The sequence below is a fragment of the Wyeomyia smithii genome, chromosome 3 (genome assembly GCF_029784165.1).
Source record: "Wyeomyia smithii strain HCP4-BCI-WySm-NY-G18 chromosome 3, ASM2978416v1, whole genome shotgun sequence".
In the NCBI taxonomy this organism is placed as follows: Eukaryota; Metazoa; Arthropoda; class Insecta; order Diptera; family Culicidae; genus Wyeomyia; species Wyeomyia smithii.
Window position 1 is genome coordinate 116,511,483 of NC_073696.1, and position 25,828 is coordinate 116,537,310.

Sequence of the window (25,828 nt, forward strand, 5' to 3'; positions counted from 1 at the left end):
ATGAATGTTATTATTTTTATCTTCACTTTTTTCCTTCTTCAAATCAAATTAACACTGTAAAACCTCGAAAACTACGTGAAACTTTAGAGTTAAACGAAATAATTTCTTGCATCAACACAACAGTGGAGGCGCATGATTGTTTTACCATCTCGCACTTACACGCGACCACAGGTCGGGATCGCACGATTTCCTCGCCGGCTGGAAAAATCATGCCGAACACCGGAATCTCAGCTCACATCTCGCCAACTGTTATCACAGAGGGTGAATAGCAAGGGCAGCACCAGTCACGGCGGATGCTTCGTGTCCTATCTCAGCCGAGCCGAGCGTTTAGTTTCTCTCCAGCCGTATCAGCTAACGGTCGATAATCGCGAATGAAGGAAAATCTCCACTCCGTCACAGCGTGACAAGAAAACTTCTAACTGTTGTGTGTTGTGTGTATGTGTAGTACTACCAAATAGTGGAATGTTTCGTTAGTTTGGCAGCCTAGCAAAAAGTTCGACACAGGAAATACAAAGTGAGCAGTTGTGAACGGCTGCCTGCAACAGTGTTGTAGCAAAATCGTTAGCCGAGGTCTAATATGCCATTCAGTGTCAGCTGCATTAATATTTAATGAGAAAACTCGGAAAAATACGTTTGCCATTCTGACTGAAGCAAGGCTAAGGTGGAATTTGTGTTGGGTGTTTCTATCGTGATCGGAAGTCGACGTATAAGTGAAAAGTGCTATTGATTTCAGTCGGTGCTGGATCTATTTTGGATAAAAAGCACAAATTGTGGAAGAAGGAGTTTTATCATTAAAACATATCACAGTGAACAGCACAGAGCAAAATTATGATTTGCCTGTCTGTTTGCGAGTGATGCTGAGCAGGAGAGGGCGAAGAGTAAAATCAGAGAACATACTCCTTAGACCACGTGAGATGAGGAGAACCTAATCAGCTGTCTGGTCTGTCAGGATGACTTGCTTCAGCATCCAGTCAGTGGCTGTGATTAGTGTTGGTTCATTCGAGTAAGTGCCGCCGGAGCGTTTGGCTCCTACTTTTGTGTGCTAGTGTTCGTGTTGATTGTCTGCTATTTCTGTTGTGTGTACGAAAAGTGTAACAATTGCAAACAAAAATCGGTACTGGTGACGAGGAAAAAACGTGACTTCCTCAGTGTTTGTCTCGTTTGATTCACTATTAACGTTTTTTCACAAGCGTTTGCTTGAAGTAAGGACAAAAAGAATCGGTTTTATTCTTTGCAACTATCAATTTTTGCTCCCGAATGTATATAACATAACGCATTTTTGCACCTCACACTAGCTGCAAGTTTAACTGCGGGTAAAAACAAGCACTCAAAGTTAGTAGCTGTTGAACGAGCTGCCGAAAGCCGTTGCTTCATCCATTCGCCAAACAATTTAAGTGCGCGCTTCTTAGGAGGTGAGTACCTATAGGAAATCGGAAATCGAGTTTTTCAACTGTAATTTTGTGGAATGCCTGCGCCAAAAAGCTACCGTAGTGCCCAAAATGTTTCTCTTTTCTACAAGTTCGGTTATGGGAAAGAAAAATTTTATAGGGAGTTTGACGAGTCATGAACCAATTTTCACCAACTTAATCGACACATTTTTGACCATTTAGAAGATTTTCGTTAATTTATGACGTAAAACAGGCGTAAAATCGTTGCCGTGTTAGTATAAAAATCATAAACTTAATAGCTTTTTCTACTGAACGAGTTGTGCTGAATTTCAAAATAATACCATAAGTCAATATCCTGACTTTTTTATGTGGATATACAATTATGGTAATATTCAAAACCAACTTTATGTACCTAATATTATGTTCAGGTAATCAAATTTATATTTATTTCGCTTATGATTATTGGTTCTAAAATATGTTTTGTTCGACCCGAATTCAAGCTTCAGAACAAAATGTCCTCGCTTAATACTTATTGAAATTGACTGTTAACTATTGTATTAACTCGTTTGCTGGTAGTACCGTACTGCATCAAATTTCGTACACTTAAGCTTAATGTAGGTTCTTGCAATAAAAAAATGACGGAAAATAAATAAAAAATGACGGTTTAGTATCTTGATAATTTAATTGTTGCTGCAATTTATATGGATTTAAATATGTTTTGTATATAATAATGTAATGCATCACCACCATTTCTATTCCTTTTCATCATAATTCGGCACTCTACCAGTAAAGCTACTTCCTATTCCAACCACTAATTCATTCAATCATCGGAAAATGTTGACTCACTTCAAATAGGAAACTTTTTTTTTGAGAAATTATTCGATACAATTGGTCAAATTTATAATTTTCAGTTTCTGAGCATAGTACTGGTTGAAGAAATATCAAAAATTGGGGAGTATTTGAATATTTTTCTCAGATTATTAGCTCTTCCGAAAACACTTTTATTGCAGGGTACATGATCGATTTTACTAAGTACAATCCTGTTTTCAGGAATACCAATCACGGGCAGGGGTGGATTTGAACTTTTTCCACGGTATCATACAACTCTGTAACCGAAAGTCGCCATCCCAAAATAAAAAATGGTGTCGAACATTTACGTCCCAGCTTTTGAACTTTCAGCCTGCAGACATGACTTAGGTTCTGATTATACCCATATTCACCGATTTCATTCGGACAGTTTTCAAACACACCAAAAATCATGACTTCTTTTTCAATTAATTTTCTACCCTTTCAATGTTTTTTGTAAGAACTACCTTCTTGTAAGGAACACTTATACCAAATATTCACCTAGATCTTATTCAAAGTATTGCCCATCTTTAACTAAAACTTTGTCCCAGTTTCTAAGCCAGAGTTGAATACCGTTACGATAAAAGTGTTTTGTGACTTCCCCGCGAATCAAGCCATTTCTTTATGTGTTCGTATGAGTAAAAATTTAAGGGATTGCTATTTCGGATTGCAGTCTAATGAATTCCGTTGATTTCTATCTGCTCATCACCGACGTTTCGGTCCTTCTACAACCATTATCAGGGCCTACAATATATTTAACATTTTACGTACAAATTGACTTACATCAGGACAAAATTACACTATACGACATTGAAAAAACTACTCACTCGAAACGATAACCAACAAGGTAAAAAGTCTTCACAGAATATTACTTTCTTTTCTGTATGTGCGTTTTGGCTACAGTCCGAGTGGGAAAATTTTGTATGATGGAGGCGAAGTGTATCGCTTGATAGGTTTTCACCAAAATGAACTAATTTGTATCGGCGCTTCGGATGTACGGCCTTAAACCCTTTACAACCCGACCGTTTTTACGTTTGCACAAACTTTTTAACTTGTTGATTACCGTTTCGATCGAGTACTTTTCATGTAGTATAAAACTTAAGTTACTCTGGTAATGGCTAGGGGCATCAAAATTCATATAAATGGTTGAATATCTATAATTTTCATAATTTTCGGGTTTTAGGTTTTGGAATATACTTTTGCTCGTTTTGCCGATCAGATTATATACCCATACCCAGTGATATGTAGCTTTTTACTATAGGACCACTTCCATAAAATTAACAGGCGTTGAAAAATGTGACAGTCAGTAATAAAACGGTTGAACCTATCTATCATTTTCGTAAACTTTTTTTAACTCTCGATGCCCTTTAGTAACTGTATTCTTTGAATTATATGAGAAACTTGAGACCGGCTCTTAGCTTTCTTAAGTGGGCTTTTCTTCAACCTAAAAAATCCATCACCACCCTAATGGCTAGATGGTCGAATAGGAAAATAAAAACATAAAAGTGACACTCCCTGCAAATGACGATTGCTTGGCACAGAATCGGATATTTTCGCACAACTTAAAATATATGATGCCTCTATAATATCATTAACATTTTTAAGCGGTTTGATTACAGCTTGGTTAATCACGTTGTAGAAATGTCAACATCGTAAAATGTCAGTGATTGGCGCCATGCATTGAAAAATAGCAAAAACCTTGTTGTGCAATTGATGTAGAAATAAATTAATCGACAAATTTATGCTATAAATATCTCCGAATTTTTGAATCGTTGAAATATTAATTTGTGCTGTAATTTTGATGCTGTTTTCAGTTCTAAATTGGACAATGTAGAAAAAGCGCAAATCTTTCCTAACCTAGTGCTGTTTTGACGTAGGACTACGTCTATCTGGAAGTTAGTTACCTGAATTTGAAAATCTAGTAATTCAACCAGGGAAAACCAGGGAAAAGTGGTCAGGTTTTGAGCGCTTATCAGTTATCAGTCATTTATAATCAGGTTATCGGGGTTATGGCATCAATCGATCAGGAACTTTTTTACGGTTAAATTTAAAATAAAAACAACCTATTGTTTACGATACACTATTGAAAAATCGGTAAATAACATCGATTGTCTAAATCATACAGAGCAGCCAAACCTCTCTTCCCTAGCACAGCCGTCACTAACGCATACAACCGATCTGGCTTTGCAAACGATTTGTTGTTGTTGTTTTACTCGAGGTCGCTTTCTGTTTCCGATGCTATTTTACTTTCCTTACCATTGCCTATTCTACTTAAGGGGTAATATCTACCAAATGCTCAAAAAACAAGGTTTTTTTCATAAGTTTTTTACAGGACATTTGAGATGTAAGGTATATAAATAATATATCATTGGATTGAGCAACTGTTGCAAAACAGAAAAAATATTTTTATTGCTATTTTTATTACAAAATTGCGGCTGTGCAGCGATTGCCGTGAACCGCTTTTTTTTAAGTTGTTCCGCGGCGAGCAGTAGAAGTCGTGCCCAACTCCACCTATAACCAAAACATTTTTTTTTCATTATCTACATAAGTATCGCTAGTGAAGTACACATGATTATATTTTTAACATTTTTCTTCGCAAAATGGCAACGGTTTGAAAAAAAAGTTCTGTTTCGACCAAAAAATATACTTTGATTATTTATAACTTTAGTTGTTGTTAATCAATCGCTAAAATCGTGTGTACTTCACTAGATAATCTAATGAAGAAGCTACAGTTAAAATTTCAAGTCAATCGGATGTAAACTTTTTCAGTTCTACTGCTCGCCGATTTTGAAAACATGGTTTAGAGAAAAACGCGTTTAAAGTTTCAAAATGCTATAAATCTTAAGAACCGCAATAACAAAGCCCTTAATAATTTTTTAACCTTCAGTCAGCTATCCCTGCGCCGTAAAATTGTCCTTCCTGGGTTTTATTTTCCACTTCTTCCTTTTTGTCCTTTTGTTTTGCGCCTAGCCTCTTTCGCGATGTCGGACATGCGATGCTTAGCGACTTTGACACAGTTGGCGCCCGATCCCACGCAAAACTCAAAATTGTCACTCATATTTAAGTACTTTTGAATATAACTCACAGTTTAAAAGTATGGAAAAACTCAAACAAAGAATGTACACAACGAGAACGGCTGATCGACTAAACAAAGGGAAATTGTGAGTAAACTCGTTCTGTAGAGACGCCATAACGGTCGAAACTTAATGCAGAGACCTCTATACTTCAAATTTGAAACACGATAACGATCATAGGTAACTTCTGCTAGTTTACAAAGCCTCTAAATAAAAAGAAAAACGAGCATCGCCGAATTAAAGGAAAAATGTGATTTTGGAGTATAAAAGTTGTTCGGTAAAAATTGATTTAAACGAACTTTGAGTTCAGATCTGTACTTGGGCGATGTAGACTTTGATTCTTGGATAGTTTTAGCATGATTTAGGTCAATAAAAAAAATGGCGAAAAGAAATTTTTTTTGGTAGATATTACCCCTTAACTCCTCCCTCTTTCCAAATAACTGACGAACAAAAATGATATAAAAGGAACCATCAGAACATTTCGCTCCATGATTTACATTCCAAAACTTACCAGTGATATACGAACGCTAAGTGCTAGCCGTTGAAAGGAGGAAAGGCAAAATAGTACCGGACATCTCGTGCCGGTCTAACCCGCAATGCTGGCGGCTGTTAGTAGTGCATGGCTACTGCAAAAGTACTAAAGTGGCTGGAGTTCTGGCCGGAATAACCAGAGAACAAGAATCATCGGCAACTGGCACCTTCTGGTGCCTCAAAGTGTTGTAATTGAAGTGGCTAGTTGAATTTTCTCTCTTACAATACGTTGCTGATAGCGGGGAAAGCCTTGCAAACAAGCATATTTTTCTTGGTGTTCATTTTTCGACAACGGCCGGTGCAGTGGATCGTTCTGGTCTCAAATACCGAATAGGTTCGTATTTGCTGTTTACTGAGAAAAGGAGAATCTACCGAATTCGCGAATTGAAATGTTTGTCTTGTCTACGCTACGAACAAACGCTTTTCTAATTCGAGTATCTGCAAAGTGGAGATGCCAATATAAATAAAGTTCCATTCATATATTTTATTTATATTAATTATTGTTCGAAGCACTCTAATGTCTCATACATAAATAGAAAAATACCGTAGTCCTACGTCATACGGTCGTGTCTTTGATACCACCCTCCTACTATTTTAGTAAAAATACACTAGAAGAAACATGTCTGTAAAATCACGCTGAAAGTCACAAAATATTGAGTTTATCACATGTTGTATGTTACTGGCGCTGGAAAAATTACTTGAAATGTGTCGATGGTTTTGGCGTAGAACTACAACTCACAGAAAGTTCGGCTACTTAGGGGTTTAAAATGAAAATCTAAAAAAGCGTTTCCATACCAAATGATCTGGAAATTAGCAAAAATTACATATGCGTAGGTTTTATTTAAAGCATTGTAGCTCAGAAACCATTGGTTGTGCATAAAAACTGTTTGAGAACGAACTGTTGAGAACAAAGAGAGCTTTACAAAAAAATACAGCGAAAAAAAAACATTTTTTCACCAAATCAAATTCTTAATAAACATCAAATTTTAATTTACAAAAAATAAGAGTTGAATTTTTTTCTTAGTTAGAAACTTGAAGTTATAACGCAACTTCTGATGAAAGGTCCAGGATGCAGAACTTCCTTCCTTAAATGGCCGTACGTTCTAAGACATGACCTCCATAGTTCCACCAACTTGATCGGTCCATGGTCCATGCTCCACCTGGTCTAACCACCTTGCTTTTTGCGCTCCTCTTCATCCCGTACCAACCGGATTCGAGGTGAGAACCAATTTTGCAGGGTAGTTGTCCATCGTTCTGGCATGGTGCTTTGCCCAATGTATCCGTCCAGCTTTGACAACTTTCTGGATGCAGGATTCACCATAGAGTTGCACGATCTCATGGTGCATTATCCGTCTCCACACTCCGTTCTCCTTTACCCTCAATTTTTTTGTTGACACCTGACATTATTACAAAACTTTTAATAAAAAGCACTAGATGGGGAAATGTAAGACAAATTTTGCCTGGAAAGATAAATTTCATTTTTTTTATATTTCAACATTATTGACAATAATCAAATTCCGTTGATGCCGTTTGATTATAATAACTTTCTACATGTATATCTTATTACGGGACGATATTTCAATATAAGGTTTGAAGAACTTCAGTTTATTTTATTTAAACACGCTTTGTTGTGAGTTTTTTTAAATATTTTTTTTGTAAATTATTTGCTAATTTTAAACTGTTATGAACAATTTGATTCGATCGAAAACAAAAATTTTTCGCTGTGCATATATTTTTTGTGACACTCTATTAGCTCTACAACTCGTTTCAGACAGCACAACCAATGTTTTTTTAGTTACAACGCATTAAATAGAACCTAGGAGAAAAGGCATGTTCTCTTTTAGGAAATTAGTCTTGAGTCTAAAAAATTCCTCTTCCCGTGGAAAATGGTCAGTTTGCTTAGTCAAATACGTTTGCAAAGTTCCATTCAAATAAAAAATGGTCGATATTCAATCATAAAAACTCAAAAACACTCAAAACCGGAAAAAAGGAGAAATATGTCCAATTCCAAACTTCAATAAGCTGATAAGCTGATAAGCCTTCGCCTTACAACAAACGATTGGAAAATTATCAATACATCCGCCCAAATGCAGAAAATCGTAATTTGATTATTCGAACTATCGTACTAATAAAAATTGTCAAGCCTTGTTGAAGAGCAGATCTCGACTTTTGATTGTTCGCTTGGTGCTTGCTTTCCCTAGCACGGTCGCCTGGATTATATACCTAGCAAACCGTAAATTCACACTGATACTTTCTTGTACATTAACTACATACCTTACATGTCGGCTTTCGGCTCAAATCATCTAACTTTGCCTGTTGTCCAATTTTTAGTTTGGTAACAGAAGGGCTGTGTCACTGTGACGAGAATTCCGCCATACGGGAGTCCCGTAGAAATCAGGGGAAATCCGTAGAATCAACGGATTTACACGAAATCCCGAGCTGAAAGACAAAACAAAAATGTAACAGAGGCTGTTAGTTTGTTATGTAAAAAACCTTTCAGGTTGTGTTTTAATTTTGACCCCGTTAGGTGTTAAAATAACAGAAATCATAACAAAAAATATTCTACTAATATCAAATCCATATCTCATTCTGTGCCGAACACGCATCAGCATCGGTTGTGCTTCGAAATCGCTCCGATAAATTTCAATACGTGTGTGCAAGTGGTGGCATTTTTTAACCGATCCCGGTGTCTTTTGTCTAGATTGCTGTGTCGCAAGGTCAAGCGCCTTTGTGTTACTGTGTCGCTTTGTAGCTGCCTGCTGTCGAACGATTTGGTGGTGAGTGCAGTGCACTCCAACACGAAGGAGAAAAAGAAAGGAATGTACGTGCTTCTTGTCTGTCCCATCGGCGCGCTAGGTTTAGCGCGATGGATGTAGACCCTCCACCTCCCGCACCTCCATCCTCGAATCCCCTCGACCCTGTCCCTCCTGCCCCCCTCCTAATATTAATTCCTCAGCTCCCCCACGTGTCAGATTGTATCCAGATGGATCGACTCTTCCGGTGGCAGTTCACCTCAGGCCTAAAGCGGGGCCGAAATCGAAATCTTTAAACATTCTATAGATTTCGCAAGACCTGACGTCACACTTTAAAGCTGTGACTGAAATTTTAAAAATCAGGCCGAACAAGCTCCGTGTCGTGGTCAATGACCTTAAAGAGGCCAACGATATAACTTGCTCCGAGCTTTTTACATGGGAATACCGTGGCTGTGTACCCGCTAGAGATACGGAGATCGACGGTGTCGTGACCGATTCGAGTCTGTCCGTCGAGTGTATATTGGAAAGTGCTAAAGGGTGCTTTAAGAACAACACATGTCCCGAAGTGAAGGTGCTCGATTGCAAGCAATTGCGGTCGGTATCGAACGTCGGTGACAAAAAAGTTTACACTCCGTCAGACTCGTTTCGAGTTACGTTCGCCGGGTCTGCACTACCAAGCCACATCTCGATCCACCGGGTTCGTCTCCCTGTGAGGCTATACGTGCCCCGCGTCATGAACTGCACTCATTGCAAGCAGTTAGGCCATACAGCCGCCTACTGCTGCAATAAGGCACGTTGTGGCAAGTGTGGGAAGACTCATGCGGAAGATTCTTGCAGTGTTAACGCCGTAAAGTGTATTCACTGCGGGAAAAATCTGCATGAGCTCTCAACATGTGCGGTGTACATGCAGCGCAGGGATAAAATAAAACGGTCCCTCAAAGAGCGTTCAAAGCGTTCCTACGCTGACATGCTGAAGAAGACCGCTACCACGTGTCCCATAACATCAAACCCTTTTGATCTGTTGTCCTCTGATGAAACCGATTCTGACGATTCACCAGCGGGAACATCTTATGCCAAACCTGGGGAGTCTAGAAAGAGGAAAAATATTTCCTCTCCTAAACTTCCCCGAAAAGGTCCTAAGATTTCCCAAAGTGAAATGAATGGTACAAACAAACCTAAAAGTGCAGCGGAAAAACCGAAGCAAACCCCTCCTGGGCTTGCAAATTTAAAGTCCCAGATAGAGTTCCCAGCACTTCCTGGAACATCTAAACACCAGTTGTTCCATTTGCTCATCCAGTTTAAAAATCAAATGCTGGACTGGTGAAATTTTCTGACATTGTGGACTGGATTTTTGAAACTTTCAATGTACCCGATCCAATAAAAGATTTTCTTACAGCATTCCTCCCAACAGTTAGAACATTTTTGAAGCAGTTGACTGCTCAATGGCCCCTCCTTGCAGCGATCGTATCCTTCGATGCCTAATTCATCTGCTTATGTGAAGGATTCTATCTCTAATATCTAACCGCTCCTCTTTAATTTATAACCTTTGCGATAACTTCGACATGACTATTCTAAACAACGGTGAAACGACACGTGTCCCGAAACCTCCAGCGCGCCCAAGCGCTTTGGATCTCTCTTTATGTTCGACGTCGCTACGATTGGATTGCACATGGAAGGTAATCCTCGATCCTCACGGTAGCGACCATTTGCCTATTCTTATTTCAATTACCAACGGGTCTCGCATGCGGCCAATTGACATTCCGTATGACCTCACACGGAATGTTGATTGGAAGTTATACGAGGAAATGGTTTCAGAAGCTGTCGAGTCGATTCAACATCATCCACCACTTGAAGAATACAACCTCCTCGCGGGCTCGATTTTCGACGCCGCGTTGCAAGCCCAAACGAAGAAATATCCCGGCGTAACGATCAATGAACGGCCTCCCACTCCGTGGTGGGACCAAGAGTGCTCCGATGTCTACACACAAAGATCCGACGCGTTTTTGGCCTATCAGAAGAAAAGTATACCTGGCGACTATATACGGTATTCGGAGCTTGACACTAAGCTTAAAAGCTTGGCTAAAGCAAAGAAACGCGGATATTGGCGTCGGTTCGTGAACGAGACGTCGAGGGAGACATCGATGAGCACTCTTTGGAACACAGCCAGAAGAATGCGGAATCGCGTAACGGTCAACGAAAGCGAAGAGTCTTCAAGTAGGTGGATATTTGATTTTGCCAGGAAAGTATGTCCGGACCAATGCTTGAGAAGGGATCGAAATTTGATTGTGACTGCGATGAATGCACATGCTTTTTTTGTTTGATTTGAACGGCAGAAACGATCGGTTGAACGAAAAAAAGTTTTTCTCTCTCTCTCGTGTGACGATTTTTTTCCTAACGATAGCGACCGCAGTTTCGGAGAAGCCGATTTCAAAACTCTCTCGCTCGATCATTTACAATGTATGTTGAACGGAGCAAACTAGAGTATGATCGGCAGCATGTGGCGTGTTTTATTTTCGTTTCTCTCGTTCTTGACTGGTTCTTGACTGGCTGTCTGAACAGTCAAAAAACGGTCGATGAATGCTTTTTCGCTGTATCGGATGGGATTGGGAAACTGCTTACAGATGCACGTTATTTTTTGGTGGAGAAGTTTGTTGTTGTTGTTGTTGATGTTTAGCGATTATTGCGTGAGGACAAATGAGGTGGAGATATAGTTTGAATATTTCTTCATGCGAAATGCTGAAGTCCGTCGTAGTTATACGTCGCAAAGCGCCGACAGGCACAAGTAGTGTTTTTACTTCTGCCAACGCGGCTAGCATTATACCATATGTTGCGTTGCGCGCGGCTGTAATATATATTTTTCCGAAGCTTATTCAGATTCTTGCTTCGCTTATATCATTGGCCCAACAGATAGGCCGATATATACGCTATTCTTTTTATTTTTATCGTTATCAGTAGGCTAATTTTTCAGTCAATTTTTTTTCTGATTTGTTATGCATAAATAGTGGAAAATGTCAATCCTTATGCCGTGACAAATCACGTTCTACATTTGAGTTGATAGTTCTGTGATGTATTGGTTGATAACCGTCTTACAAACTGTATTTTTTTTTTATGCAAAAAATTAAATAAAGGTAGATTGCAAATCAGCAGAAACATTAGAGGCCACCTAAATTAAATTGTTGAAACTAGTTCAGTTTTAGTTGTGAGTTGTTAGTTGTTTCTGGTACCCAGGAGCGGATTAAGGCGAAGGCGAAGCACGCGGACTTCAAAATTGATGTTTGATGCATGAAGAGGATCATCAACAATGTATGGAGAACACTATTATTGTATAACGAAAAAGAATTTCCCGCATACAAATTGACTTGAAAAATTAGCTTCCTGATAACTATCGAATTTAAAAGTATCTATCTGTTAGGCCGATGATATAAAGGTCGGATTCGATTATATAGAGACTCGATTATATATTGACTCGATTATATGTATATGATTCTTTTATATATTATTTCAAACTCGATTATACTGCCGTTCCAAGCATAGTTGTCCCAGCGTGCATGAGAACGGCAGTACGTATAGTAGCAAAAAAAAATTTTTTTTTTAATTTCAAATGTGATCTAGAGCGAACATTTCGTAAGAGAACATCCAGAAAATACGTTACGCTTGATAGAAAAGGAAAAAAATAAAAATAAAATTAATTAAAAATTTTGATTTTTTTAAAAAAATTTAAAAATTAAAAGAAATTGAAATACCTTGATAAAAATAATTTCAAAAATAAAAAAAAGGGAATTGAAAAAACTTAGAAACAAACGAATAATTTGAAAATTTTCAAAAATTTGAGAAATTAAAAACAAACGAGTTGACAAATCAATATATACTTATCTAACTTTTTCTTTCCATTTGACAGCAATTACACCAGGAATAACTACAAGATATATGTATAAATTGACGGAATCAAAAAATTACGTATTTTTTGCATGAAACAGCGTTTAAAGTTTAGACGGCAGGGTTTGGCACTATTGGCACTAGTTTTAAAAGATAGCTTGAAAAAATGCCTTAAAATACATCTAGTCCGATCTTGCACAGAGTTGCGCAGAGTACCTTTCTTTCGAAGAGAAACAACGAGTGTTCGGCACATGTCGGATTTCAAAAATGTAAATTTGAATTGCACACTGCAAACCGTCTACATAATAACAAATGGCTCATATTAGTCTGATAATAACAACGTTTTCAAACAAGTTTCAGTATAATTAATCACACTATTTGCATATTTACAAGTTTAACTGATCTATATTTCGATAATTAACGAAGTATCAAAAACTAGTCATTGTTTATGTTTTGGATCACCAGCACTGACTACCAAAATCATGTTTTAAGTTTATATCATACCAGTCACATGTAAAAACAATCGTGTAAACATAAACCATGACATGATACATCGCCTGCTAATTTCTACAGAGCAAATAGAGAATAATTATTTTGACGTTAGAAACTGCATTTCGAAAACCCTTCTTGAAGATTTTTTTTTTCCTGTTGGGTACATTTTCCACTGCGACCAGAGATTTGATCTTTTGTGGCGGGCCCCTATTTGATGTAAGCCTTATCAGGGTGTCGTACCACTATTAGGTTGAATGGTTTCCACTTGCTGAATATAGGCATCGTCCCAATAAGGTATTATTGAACGAATAAAGTTCACTGCCTTATTGGGAGAAGTCATCCAGATATCTAATGGTTGTATTAAGTGTTTATCAAAGAATTGCTTCCTCTTTTGAGAGAGTGCTTCACAGTCACATAATAAATGTTCCGAGGTTTCTTTATCTAGGTTACAAAAGCGACAGGCATCATTTTGCAATTTACCTATCTGTTTAAAGTGATATTTACTTGGGCAGTGTCCCGTTACAAGGCCACTGTAGGTACAAAGGTCTTTTTTTTTAAATACTGAGCAATCGCTGGGTTACTGTTTTTTGGGGTGCAATAAATTTTTTCGATTGTCGAGCTGAATTATTGTTTTTCCAAATGTTTTCTATCATTGATTGTTCCCACTTCTTAAGTTCCATTTTGAGGGCACATTCTGAGATCCCACAAAACGGTTCTGGCCCTATGACCACTGCATTGATCCATTTCTCGCCAACAGATCAGCTTTTTCATTCCCTTCAATGCCGCAATGCCCAGGTACCCAGAATAAGTTTACTTTACTATTTCTAGCCACCTGCTGTAGCAATTGAATACAATACCATACTAATTTCGAAGAACAGGAAACGGATTTCAGTGCTTTTAGTGCAGCTTGACTATCCGAAAAAATTCATATATTTGTATGTCTATAGTTACGTCGTAAGTATATTGTAGCGCATTCAATTATTGCCTGTATTTCTGCTTGAAATACTGTTGGCCACTCTCCCATAGATATTGATAGACTGACTCCAGGGCCTGCCACCCCAGCGCCAACCCTATTGTTTAACCTGGAGCCATCCGTGTAGAACACTATTGAGCCTGGTTGAATGCTAGGCCCACCTGATTCCCATTCAGTGCGACTTGGCTCAGTCACTTGGAATAGTCGTTCAAAGTTGTACTGCCTATCCATCCAGTCTTCCTGAGATAACATTGCACTGATTTCGAAATTTTCAAGTATACTGAGGTGTCCCCTAAGGTCTCCTTCAAGGAACTTTTTTGTTCTTTGTAGCCTTAGTGCGCTTTTTTCTGCTTCTAATTGTACAAATAGATGCAATGGAAGTAAGCTTAACATAGCATCTAGTGCCTTTGAAGGAGTACTTCGAATTGCTCCAGTGATGGAAATTGTGGCAAGTCTTTGCAACTTTTCCAGCTTCTTTTGAGCATACTTGACATTTGTTTTTGGCCACCATACTAAGGACGCATATGTTATTCTGGGTCTAACGATAGCTGTATAGATCCAATAGATCATCTTTGGCTTCAATCCCCATTTGTTACCAAAGGTTTTTTCACTGATCCATAAGGCACTTGTAGCCTTATTTATTATTTTTTCCATATGTAAGCTCCAGTTTAATTTGCTGTCTAGAGTTACTCCTAAGTAGTTGACTTCTTGCGAAAGTTCTAATTTCGTTCCATTGAGACATAAGTCAGGAATTTTGATTTTTTTCCTGCGTGTAAATAAAATAACGTTAGTTTTCTTTGGATGTATCGTAAGTCCCTCTTTTTTGCACCACATTGTAGTTAAATTTAGAGCATCTTGGAGTCTATCTTTGATTACATGCTCATATTTTCCACGAACTATAACTACTATATCGTCCGCAAAACCAATTACTTCGTAACCCTGTGATTCTAGTTGTGTCAACAGTTCATCAACCACTAATGACCACAGCAGGGGTGAGAGAACCCCTCCCTGTGGGCATCCTTTTGCAGTCCTTACTGTGACTGTTGAGCCTCCATGATTGCAAGTTATTTCTCTTTTTTGTAACATTTCAAATATCCAGTCAACGATAGTTTTGTCGAAGTTACGTTTTATCATAACACCTTTGATTAAATTATAGGATGCATTATCAAAAGCGCCTTCGATGTCTAGAAATGCTGCTAGCATAATTTCTTTGGCTTCGAATGTTTTTTCAATTTTTGTTACTAGTGCATGAAGTGCTGTTACTGTGGATTTGTTATGCTGATAAGCAAATTGATATTTATTCAAAGGTTTTGGCTTCAGATAATCTGACTTTATATAGTCGACGATGAGTTTTTCCATCAATTTCAACATGAATGACGAAAGGCTAATTGGTCTAAACGGTTTTGGACTCGTTTGTCCTTTTTCTTGAAGATATTAAAACTGTATTGAAAATGAACACAAAAATGAAGATGTAGGTGAAAGTGAATGGAAAAAAATGCGAATGCTATAAAAAGAATCAATAGTCACTTTGAAAAAAAAAAACAAGTCAAAAGTGATTTTCAACACGAAGCAAAAAACATGAAATTTTCCCTGGCGTCAAAAATACGCATTTTCATGCAAAAATAATATTAAATTCTGACTCAGCGTCCCAAAATTAAATAAAAACCATGTATTTTACATGATTTGAAGATATTTTTTCGCTTGGCCAGCATTTGTATGGAGCCGCCCCACTGTGCACCGCCGCGACGCTAGCTGCGCAACATAAAGTGCTAGCCGCGTTGGCAGATGTAACTACACTACTCATGTTCAAATGCGATGCTTTGATTCCATGGATGCTTTGACTTCCATGGATGCTTTGAGAGATGTATGAAGAATTAATCAAACAGTTTCAACACCTTACTTTTCCATAATCGCTAAACATTAACAACAACAACAACAACAAAAACAAGCGTCTCCAGCCACCAAAACGCTTTAACAGAATATACGCATCAGAAGCATACAGCGACTGCCGGTCAAATGAATTTTTTCCCGGTCGTTCATTGCCACTAAAAATCAATGGATATTGAACAAAAGAAAAATGCGAAAAAAATCGTCATAAAGTAGTGCGAACAGGATTGCGAGGATTCTACACTAGAGAGAAAAAGAGATGATCGTAATGCCCGTTCGTTTTATTTTGCAATCGGAAAACGAAATTGAACGCGATAGCTCGGAGAGACGAACGGTGTACGAAGTCTCGCACAAAACGGATAAGATGAAATTGAATGACTGATATTTTTGTGTTCGGTAGAAAAAAGGATTGATCAGAGCACTGGTCCGGACTCTGTTCCTGCGCAAAACTTTGTTCGCGATACGTCTCCGGGCCACGACGCGATAGAATCACCTTTTACGATGGCAGAATTTTCAATTGCCCTCCTGTTCTGTAACAATAACGCGCGTGGGTTAGATAGAATCAAATTCAACTTGTTGAAGAATCTACCCGGCAATGCCAAGAGGTGCTTGTTGAACTTGTTCAATAAGTTCCTGGAGCAAAATATTGTACCGCAGGATTGGAGGCAAGTGAAGGTGATCGCCATCCAAAAACCGGGAAAACCAGCCTCTGATCACAACTCCTATAGGCCGATTGCAATGCTATCCTGTATCCGAAAATTGATGGAGAAAGTGATACTCCGTCGTTTAGACCATTGGGTCGAATCAAATGGTCTACTATCAGATACTCAATTTGGCTTCCGCCGTGCCAAAGGGACAAATGATTGTCTTGCGTTGCTTTTAACAGTTATTCAGCTGGCGTATGCTCGCAAAGAACAAATGGCGTCTGCGTTCTTGGACATTAAGGGGGCTTTTGATTCCGTTTCTATTGACATTCTTTCGGGCAAACTTCACCGACAAGGATTTTCTCCAATTTTGGAATTTTTTTTGCACAATTTGTTGTCCGAAAAGCACATACATTTTACGCATGGCGATTTGGCAACTTTTCGAATTAGCTACATGGGTCTTCCCCAGGGCTCATGTTTAAGCCCCCTTCTTTACAATTTTTATGTAAATGACATTGACGAATGTCTGGCAAATTCATGCACGATAAGACAACTTGCAGACGACAGTGTAATCTCTGTTACAGGAGCCAAAGCTGCCGATTTGCAAGGACTATTGCAAGATACCTTGGACAATTTGTCTGCTTGGGCTCTACAGCTAGGTATCGAATTCTCTCCGGAGAAGACTGAGATAGTAGTTTTGACTAGGAAGCATGAACCAGCTCAGCTCCAGCCACAATTAATGGGTAAAACGATTTCTCAGGTTTTGGTACACAAGTATCTTGGTGTCTGGTTCGACTCTAAAGGCACCTGGGGTTGTCACATTAGGTATCTGATGAAAAAAAAGAGAGAATTTTCTCCGTACAATAACCGGATCATGGTGGGGAGCACACCCGGGAGACCTTATAAGGCTTTACCAAACAACGATATTGTCGGTAATTGAGTACGGGTGTTTCTGCTTCCGCTCCGCAGCAAACACACATTTGATCAAACTGGAGCGAATACAATATCGTTGTTTGCGTATCGCCTTAGGTTGCATGCAATCGACCCATACGATGAGTTTGGAGGTCCTAGCTGGAGTTCTACCATTGAAAAACCGCTTCTGGAGCCTGTCTTCTCGTATTCTTATCAAATGTGAGGTCTTGAACCGTCCTGTGATTGAAAATTTTGAAAGGTTAATCGAACTTAATTCTCAAACCCGTTTTATGACATTGTATTTCAATCACATGTCCCAAAATATTAACCCTTCTTCGAATATTCCAAATCGTGTCAACTTATTAAATACTTCTAATTCTACTGTGTTTTTCCATACATCCATGATAGAAGAAACTCGTGGAATCCCGGATCATTTACGCGTGCAGCAGATCCCCAAAATTTTTTCCAATAAATATCGAAACATCAACTGCGACAATATGTTCTACACTGACGGATCACTTATCGATGGGTCCACTGGCTTCGGTATCTTCAATAACAATTTAACCGTCTCCCATAAGCTCGATAATCCTGCTTCTGTTTACGTCGCAGAATTAACTGCAATTCAGTACACCCTAGGGATCATCGAAAAAATGCCCACGGACCATTATTTCATCTTTACGGACAGTCTCAGTTCCATTGAGGCTCTCCGATCGATGAAAGATGTTAAGCACTCTCCGTACTTTCTGGGGAAAATACGGGAACATTTGAGTGCTTTATCCGAAAAATCGTTTCAGATTACCTTAGTGTGGGTCCCTTCTCACTGCTCGATACCGGGTAATGAGAAAGCGGACTCTTTGGCTAAGGTGGGCGCATCAAACGGTGAAATTTATTTATTATTTATTATTTATTATTTATTATTTGTACGTCAGAATACGATCATCAGTTGGCAAAGTTCTTGGACCAGAGGGGAACTGGGAAGGTGGTTACATTCCATAATCCCTAAGGTATCGACGAATCCGTGGTTCAAGGGATTGGATGAAGGTCGAGATTTCATTTGCATGATGTCTCGGCTTATGTCCAATCACTATAGATTTGATGCGCATCTTCGTCGTATTGGGCTCGGGGAAAGTGGTATCTGTGCCTGTGGCGAAGGTTATCACGACATAGAGCACGTTGGTTGGTCATGCCCTGTCCACCGTGCCGCCAGGTCTAAATTAGTAGCTTCCCTTCAGGCCGGAGGTAGACGGCCAGCTGTTCCTGTTCGTGATGTCTTGGCGAGCCGTGACATACCCTACATGACCCTCATATACATTTTCCTAAAATCCATCCATGCCCCAGTCTAGTCCCGTTCCCCTCAGTCTATACCCAACAAAACGACAAGAACACATTTGAACCTTAAGCAGAGATTTTGGAATCAACAACTGCACCCCACACGAATTCACCAGGACCTGAGAACCCGAGGCCTTCAGTGATATCTTGGCTCAGCGGCACATACCATAGGCCACTTGAACACCAGCGAACAACAACAACGAACCATAACCAGCAACTAGACCCCGCACAATACCTTCAGGACCCGAGAAGTACAAGCCCCTCTTCCAGCTCATGACATCGTGGCTCAGCAGAACAAATCCATACATGCTGCATATTCATGGCCATTCGAAGAGCATCAGACGACCAGCAAACTACAAAACACTGATTGAAAAATACATCCTAGTTTTAAGATAGACTTAATTTCAGCTTGAGTCGGCAGCGAGGATAAAAAATTTGCTTTAAGATTTTAAGTCATCAGATATAGTTGGCGCCGTTAAACATTAAATTGTATTTGTGCCGTGTCAAATAAATGATATGCGGAAAAAAAATCCATATCAAACTTTGTTACTAACGTATCAGCTCTTTAACAAAATTAGATAGCACATAGAACAGTATAATAACAACCATTGTTATAAACAACAGGTTTTGATAGAGACGAAAAAAATATTAGATTTGTTTCAGAACAACTCCATTTCATGATTTGTTATTATAACTCATTCAGATTCAATTTTGTTATCAAAAGGACATGGGAAAATACAAAATCGTATCAAAATATGTTATTTGTATCTCCCGTTGAGAGAATTTTGCAATTTTTTAGTTATGCTCTTCTGATCGGGATAGCTCTGGCATCGCTGGCTGTGTGCAAAACCACGGTCGCAATAATACTTATATAATTGGTATTTGGCCATTTTTTTATTATTTTCCAGGAACATTCTCTCCAGAAAGTTATTTGTTTAGTGTTGAATAAAAGTTGCTGTGATTGATCACTCTCGAATACAACAATGCAAGTAATGTAACAAACAAATTTTATGTAGTTCTACGTCAACCTTGCGTACAAATCTTCTGTTATTTTAACCAATCTATGAAATTTTGTTCAAATTTTATACCGAATCTGTAAACTTTGTTGCAAAATTATGTTAAAACAAATTCAGCACAAGACATCTAACAAACAAATTTGCCTAATAAGTTACCAGCAATGCCTTTGAAATTGTTTAATAAAACTAAATTCAAACAATTCTGATATTCTAAACAAAATCAAATGGCCCACATTTTGCGATAAATATTACGAAAAATATTCTTCATTTATAATAATGTTTTCCTCACAATTTACGTCAGCCCAGTACAACATATCTCGATTACTACATACTAACTTTACCAATGGTTTATTTGCAATGCGGATACTAACCAGTAAACTTCGGAACAGAAATAACATTTTTGTTTGGTTCTTGGCTAAGGAATGATCCTGAATTATTATGTGTATTCTTGTCTTTGTGAAATCGATGATGGCATCTTACACTCTACAGTAATGTCCTGGGGTCTGAATTTTGAAATTTTTAAATTTAGTTTTCCGATCCCCGTGAATTGGTTATAAACTAACTTCCTACATAAGATATTCCATTCTATATACTAAAAGTACAATTACCACAAATCATGATTGAATTGAGAAATCGATTCGAACCTTACGATGAATACTTTCACACAATGCGATCAAAGCTTAGTAGTTAAGTGACACCATACGGTATCATCCCAGAATGATTTGACTCTCATGATTGTTAGTCAAGCATTGCAATAAATCGTACCCATTGGTAATGATGTGTGCCTCCTCAGGGAAATAAAACTGCTAGCATCTGTCTGTAGCGGATAACCCGAAGCATTCGTTGTCAAGCGGATGCTGAAATGCGAATAAAAAACACAAAAACATTGCTCCAAAAGCATGGTTCGAGCATACACGTGACAAATCCTGCAGGATCAACGTTTCAAAACGATACATGAAACACAATATTTATCGCGTGTCTTTTGTGGAAAAAATTCGCTCTTATATAAACAGAAAATAATAAATTGGAATAATTCTAAGCCGATTTGGCAGCCAGATTATGCAGAAAATTCCCTACTATAGCATAAAATAAAACCCTCTTTTGCGGGACATCACTCATTCATATTAATACTACACACCGGTTCGAACCGATTTTTGTATATTTATTTTCAGTTTATGATTGTAGGCAGCCTGATGTAACTAGACCGATAAATATTATTCGAACGAAGATGTTCTGTAAACAATCGAGAGCCTTTACTAGACACACCGTAGGGGAGAGAGTACAACCAACTTGCGCAAAAATACCACAAAGCTCCCATTAGTCTCGGGCCTCATCTCCGGTGGCAACCTGAGAGTGCTTTCGATTAATGATAGATTCCTTGGACAAACAGTCTTTGCTTGTTTACACTTGAGAGCGCAAGCGGAGAAGTTATTCTATCTACTTTTCGAACAGAATAAGCAATCAATGTTGGATCAGTTCTGTCATGATCTTGTACTTCGATGCGACTGATACTTTCGTTTCTGGATGTCTGGAAATAAAAGGAAGTTATAAATTGTCGATTGTTTAGACTACTTATTGCATTTATTTTTAGAAATCCTTCGACAAACATAAAAAACAAAGAGACAATCTTTTCTGTGATTTAGGTTTAGTTCGTAGATTTTAGTTAAACTACGACTATAAACGTAAGTTTTTATGTAGGTTATATTTTGAACAAATGAAAAACCGCAATTTCTGGAAAACCTTATGGTGAGATAAACAAATTTTAATCGAATTCATTTTCCTTTGTGCGCTAAGCGCTTACAGAGGAAGTGTGAGATGAATCAAACAAAGCACCAAACAAAAGAGTCTCAAATGAAAGCGTTGTGCGAAAACCACTAAAGCGGAAAACGAAACCCATTCTCTGAATTTAATCAGGTTCAGCGAACCATTCCACCTTCGATCGCAAAATATTAATGCGATTCGCTATTGGAAACTTAAATAGAAACTTTTCGAAGTAAAAATGTGAATGTGTTTAGCAGCTTTTATTTTAGATAAGATTCATGTCTGCCTACACCATTTGTAGCGCTTGGAGTGCAGCTCCCCCCGGCAATATTTATAGCGCAATGAATCTTGATCGTATACAATAAATCTGGTCAATATATGCAAATGGAGCTACGATTTTAGCTGGTTCTGGTTCTTGTTAAACGTCCTGTTCGCTGTGGGGAGAATTACCTACGCAATCGGCCAGGTCACTGCAGTCAAGGCAAACCGACCTAGACCCTGGCATCTGTCATGGTAAGCGAAATGTACATTGGCACCAGCAAGGAAAGGGAAGACAGAATTAACTTGACGAAGGCAATAAATTTCTGAACTGTTTCCGCTCATTTAAACTAACAGTTTTAAGCGATAACATTGAAACGTGCAAAAGCATTGATGTATGTTAGAATTAGATTCGTACACAAAATTAAGAAAATCAAATCAAGTTTCAACGTTCGCTTTAAACCATAAGGAAAAAAGCGTTTTTATGTCGCTAGCTGTTAAGAGTTTGCCTGTGTCAGAATAGCAATCTACTGAACAAAAGTAGAGCTGGCCCGCGCCACGTGTCGTTTCATTGATCGCAAAGTTTGTGCATTCATGTTACCATCCAGAGGTGAAAATAAAAAAGAAATCCGGCTGGAAAATTCTTTCAGAAGGATGACAACAATGGTTACGACGGCGAGAGCCATTTTTTACAGGTTGGGACAATAGGAAATCGTTGGAGGAAATTCGATAAACTGAAAAAAATGTTCAACAACCCGTTCGATGCAGACTAAAATCACTGAGCGTAAGCACGTTATTGTGAAAACATGCGAAAAATACACTTGCATCAGCTCGTCAACCAACCGAGAATTCTAGAAATTCGTTTCGTACACCTATCCTTCATTCTTTGATTTCCGTTGGACATCGAGCATCATACTGAATGAAAAGCAAAGTGGTCGAAAAGGAAAATAAATTTAATTTGAAGTCGACAATTGTGAGAGCGCCCTTAACTTTTAGCTGCCATAAAGTTTTTAACTTTTTTCAAGCTTGTAATTACAGTTTTTAGATGCTTTGGCTGGCGAATCCGCTGCAATAACAAACTGTTTGAGAGTAATGAATTCCTCTTGCGTGGGTGCATTTATATTTGAGAAAATTTTCGAGAAACTTACTGATTCAAATTAATTTAACTAGGGTATCGGTTCTATTTTTGTCAGGTTTTACCTATTATCGTCCGTGGGGTAAATGATGTCCTAGAGCGTTTTAGTTTCTTGCAGGATGGTTCTTCATAATGCAAAGCATCTTACTGCAACAGATTTAACTGTCTTCCTTCTAAGCCGTAAGGGCACCTTCAGCGGTGGTCTATTTTTGGAATAATTTTATACTAGATTTACACCAGTAAAAACTGAATAGAACTAGCTAATATAGACCAATTTCGCGTTTCTCGCACCGTTTTGTTTTAAACCGCTGACATCTGTCACCCGTCAACAATTAATACCCCATGCTGTCAGTTTTCGCGGAGCGCTCAGTATACAAAAAACGGGAATTCGATAATTTTTACGCACATTAAACAATTACTTTGGCAAGACACTTTATATCCACAAGACTATGGATTTTTCGGTTTGAGTTTAACGTCAGTGACATTTTTCAGGAAGGATTGGTACCTATGATCGAAAAATTACCCCTAGTAGGGCTTCGTAGGATAGCGAAAAAATTTGATCGCGAAGATATTCGTCTTCCGTTTTCGTTCCACCAATTTCTTAAATCCTAAAATCTTGCCGTTTTTTAAACTTTGGCTCGTTTCTGAGGATATTGTAACAAGTCTGCATTTGAAAGTTTTCAGTTCTGTGTCTTCGGGGAACATTTTTCTGCTTCTTGAAACTGTTGATGTTGGTAGTACCACTATAATTAAGGCAGTTAGCGAAGGCTAGATACCCAACGTATTTGCCTTCCTGATGGTTGATGATTGCAAACAAAATAGTATATAGTATAGTATAACAAAATAGTATAACCTTTTGAGAATTCTCCCGTTTGCTAGTCGGTTTCCTTGATGAAATCTTTAGTTATTTTTAGCCAAGAACGACAAAACTGTTCATTTTCCTCTTCAGAAAAGCCATGAATTGAATTGTGATCGATGTGAAAAATCTTTGTTTTGTTCATCCCACAACGCCCGCAAAGCTTATATGGAAATACCTAAAAATGAGGTATTCAATTAAAATATGACATTTTACCTACCAATTGGTAGCGTGTAACGTGTTTAGAACGATCTATTTCTTGTTCCAAAAAGTGACAATAATAGACCAAAACGTATACCAGTTTTAAAATTTTTCAGTTCAGATCTGGTATAAAACAAAATTTACAAGACCGGTGCAGCAGTAAGTTTGAGTTTGTTCCAAAAAATAGAACAAAACCACGATTTGGACCACCGCTGAAGATGCCCTAATACGATATAACATGTTATTTTGTTGCGTGGCTGCGAGCTCCAACGGTCCGATTCCGTTGGTTGCCAACACAAAATGAGATTTTCCCTTCGTTCGTATTACATTCGGAATAAAATCTGTTTGCATCTTGCGAAACTGGGGAAATGACATAACTAAAAAAAGCATTGCGAAGCGAGATGATTTTATGGTTAAAATCCTTCTAAAATAAAACCAGATAATACAAAGGATGATAATATGTCAGTGCGGATAGCGTACGCGGTCTGCTCAAAACGCATTTATGCGATAACTGAATGTAATTTGCAATTGCATCAATCACCCATTTTCAAGGTTATGACCCATACTTGGGAGACTGTAATGAATGTTTTTATTAAATAGCAACTGTAACCAAAATCCGCAGTAGTTCTGTTCACCACAACTCAATAACACTAGCTTATAGCTTAGCTTGAATGACAGCACCTTTCGTAGTTGCTCCTCCGTGATGAACTAGTTAAGTTGCACAAAAAACTACCGTAAGATGACTAATTTTGGATTTATTCAACATCTTCAAGGTACAACAATTCACTAGCTTCCGCTTCGTATAAAAACGACAACCGTGCTAGCCCCATCTTCACAGAAAGGAAGAACGGAAGTATTACAATCGTTGTTATTAGAGACCGAGTTTACCTCTGCATCTCTAACGACTATAACGGAAATGAAGGTTACTTTGTCACCTTAGTCAGTAACGGATTTTTATACTTTTGCCTCTCTACATGCTTATATATAGAGTCTACTGCTCTGCTTTACTGAGTTAGGATACCCTGCCAAGCATTAGCAATTAGATCTGCCTGGAGAGGTATGCATTCAACTGTGTGTGACTTTTTCTGGATTTTGACGTGAAGGAAGGGTCAAAGCAAAGGAATGGGAGGGAGCCTGAGAATAAACTGCGAAAACAACTACTCTCACACGAGTGGGGGGGATAGGCAAAGTGACGCACTTGCTTGAAGAGATAAGTGAATCGTGTGTATCTGAGAAGCTCGCAAAAAAACACCACTGCGGAATCTGAAATATTTCTACAAAGAGATCAGAAAGAGAGATTATATACAAAAAAGCAGTGCTTTTAGTGCTTTAACTGCGTGTCCCTTGAGCATATATTAAATAAGGGTAGCATCTAGGTAGGAAAGTAGATTGCGTTGTGTACTTTACATCTAGAAACTGAAAAAAAAACAACCAGCCGCCCATCACTCATGTTTGCTCTTGGAATGATATTGAATTTATCGCAGCACAGCAGTGCGCACCGCGGTATACTTCTATGTATTGTCACTGTAATTCACCACACTTGTTTCACTCAGCTGTGGTGTAAACAACATTTCTGCGAAGGGCAGAAACACAGCACCAAGCAGAAGAAAGAAGTATGGTGCAAAAAAATTGCTACACGCAGCGCTCATTCTGGAGAAGAAGTGAGCGGTGAATATTCACTCTAACAAGACATAACAAGCATGTTTAAGGCTAAGAGCTTCTTTATGATCACTTACTTACTTTACTTTACTTTTATGGCGACAGATCGTTGAGATCCTATGCCGAATCCAGTATACGTCTCCACGAAACTCGGTCTTGGGCTCCTACTCTCCAGTCTCCCCTTACACCCGCTGCTCTGGCATCCTCGTCGACAGCACACATCCAGCGCGTGTGAGG

The 25,828-nt window shown here is 38.5% G+C and overlaps 1 protein-coding gene across 4 annotated transcripts in view; it reads left to right on the top strand.

Moving 5' to 3' along the window:
- Positions 1-345: 345 nt before the first annotated feature.
- Positions 346-25,828, top strand: part of LOC129730320 (prolyl endopeptidase FAP) — a 343,985-nt gene continuing 318,502 nt past the window's right edge. For 2 of the 4 annotated variants that reach the window (XM_055689577.1, XM_055689578.1), the window contains exon 1: positions 346-1,412. The gene's annotated coding sequence lies outside the window, so the exon portion shown is untranslated. The remainder of the gene's footprint in view (positions 1,413-25,828) is intronic. The other 2 variants (XM_055689579.1, XM_055689582.1) reach the window with 1 other exon arrangement.